The sequence below is a fragment of the Aptenodytes forsteri genome, unplaced genomic scaffold (assembly GCF_000699145.1).
Source record: "Aptenodytes forsteri isolate BGI_AS27 unplaced genomic scaffold, ASM69914v1 Scaffold140, whole genome shotgun sequence".
Taxonomy (NCBI): Eukaryota; Metazoa; Chordata; class Aves; order Sphenisciformes; family Spheniscidae; genus Aptenodytes; species Aptenodytes forsteri.
The window spans coordinates 808481-811150 of NW_008794232.1; positions in this window are offsets into that span (position 1 = coordinate 808481).

Consider the following 2670-nt stretch of genomic DNA (forward strand, 5'->3'; position numbering starts at 1 on the left):
GAAGCTGGGAGGGGGCACAGCCAAACTGGCCAAAGGGACATTCCATACCATGTGACGTCATGCTCAGTACATAAACTGGGGAAAGCTGGCCGGGGGGGCCGCTGCTCAGGGACTGGCTGGGCATCGGTCAGCAGGTGGTGAGCAATTGCACTGTGCATCACTTGTTTTGTGTATTATTATTATTATTATCATATTATTATTATCATTTTATTTCCATTATTAAACTGTTTTTATCTCAACCCACGAGTTTTTCTCACTTGTGCTCTTCCAATTCTCTCCCCCATCCCACCGGGGCCAGGGGGGAGTGAGCGAGCGGCTGCGTGGTGCTTAGTTGCCGACTGAAATTAAACCACGACATTAGGAAATGCAGTACAGGTATTTTGCCTAAAATCACCTATGTTTAAATGCATCATTCTGATGCTTTTGATCTAGTTACCTTTGCACTCTGTAAATTGTCATATCAACATGGAGTTCTATGACTAGATGCTGCCAAATGCATTATTTAAGACAGTAACTGCAACGGCTTTACTTCAGGTAAAGAGCGGTTGGCAGATATCACTGGCATGTGTGTTTTGTAACAAGCGACAAACATTAACTGAAGAAAAAACAAGAGAATATTTTCCCTAAATGTTCCTACTCTGTAAAACTCATTAATCAAAATGGATAATAAAGAGAGACATTACAATCAAACTTTACTGAATAAAAATTGTTTGTATTCATTACAAGGGGTCAATGGTGCCTGGTAACTGAAAACAAACAAACAAACAAAAAGTGGGGGGTTGTGACAAATTTTGGGTTTGAGGCTAGATTTATGCTGTTCTGTACAAGCACTATTTTCAGTAGTACCCTTTGGCTATCCACACTGTTGCAGCTTTTGGAGCATGGTCACAGAGAAATAAAAACATCCTAACTAGTATACCAAAGGGCATGTCAAGCCCAGCCCTGACAATGCTCTTCAGTTCATTCCTGAAGGAAGATGGAGAACTTCTCAGATAACCTAGAACCAACTGGTCAAGTTAGATACATGTCAGAATACAACCAGATTCTCCTACTTCATCCTGCTGCCTTGGTTTTTGAAAACTCAAGCACAGGCAGAGCATCCCATCTGGTCATTTACTGGGGTAGTTATGTTGCCTCAAATCTACAGCAATCCTAGGCACAACTCTAGTTTTTGTAAGATGTGTGACCACAGCCAACCTTGCTCACCTCCACAGACACAACAGAACACCTCTCATACCCACGTTTCTTCGGCTTTGAGAGACCAGGTTTCACTTTTAGGTGGCACCAGCTCTGACGTTGCCAGTCAATGAATTAGTCCTGAGTTGCTGAATGATCTAAGTGTGCCTGGAGACCAGCCAAGCTGTCTCATGAGGAATAGCAGTGAGATAATTCCCTGGAAATCAGTGTTGTGGTTGTGCACAGCCTGCAGCCTTTGTGAGCCCTGGAAGTTAGTGCACATGACCATTGCTGGTGCCAGCTGGGGTCCATGCTTCTCTCCTTCCAAAGAGTAGCAAGCCACTACACACAGATACAAGGAAAGCAGAGGCATTCTTTCTATTTTCATACAGGGTGTAAGGACCCTACTGATGTGTCCTGTCTGTCTCCCCCCCAACCTGCTCCTTCCAATTCCCCAGCCTGATAGTGCCTATAGGCACTTTGCAGGCACAGGACCCCAAGGTAACCCACAGAGAACTTAGCACATGTCAAAGATGCACCCAGAGAAGGGTGGGTTGTCCTGGGATGTCTCAGTCTGACCCGTAAGGGACAGAGGCAACAGTTTCCGACTCCCTCCCATCTGCCTACCCAGACACAGGTGTACACATGCAAACTTGTTCCAGTCATGACCCATCCACTTCTCAGTGACAGGATATCACTGCCCAGACCTCGTCATATTTCTCTACAAACCAGACTGACTTTTGTCTGACTCAGTTTATTTGAAGTCTTCCCAAGCAACAAGATTGGCACTTGGTAAAGTGCTCGGGACATCTCTGGAAAAACATATCATTGTGCTAACATGGGTGTCAGGATGAATCATCTCCTACAGAAGGCTTTGTACAACCCACACCACTGCTTGGGTGATGAGCCACAATCCTTCTCTCTCACTCAGAGTTAGCACCTCAGCACACGCTTACAGTAATTGCAGGGGTGGAAAGCAGAGAAAACAGCTCTGAGAATATTGATTAGCTGCGACGCAGCTTTGTCTGTGTGGTGGGTTGACCTTGGCTGGATGCCAGGTGCCCACCAAAGCTGCTCTATCACTCCCCTCTTCAGCTGGACAGGGGAGAGAAAATATAGCAAAAGGCTCGTGAGTCGATATAAGGGCAGGGAGAGATCATTCACCAATTACTGTCATGGGCAAAACAGACTTGACTTGGGGAAATCAGTTTAACTTATTACCAGTCAAATCAGAGTAGGAGAATGAGAAACAAAACCAAATCTTAAAACACCTTCCCCCCACCCCTCCCTTCTTCCCAGGCTTAACTTCACTCCCGATTCTCTCTACCTCCTCCCCCGCAGAGGTGCAGGGTGATGGGGAATGGGGGCTGCAGTCAGTTCATCACATGTTGTTTCCGCCACTCCTTCCTCCTCAGGGGGAGGACTCCTCACACTCTTGCCCTGCTCCAGAGTGGGGTTCCTCCCATGGGAGACAGTCCTCCATGAACTTCTCCA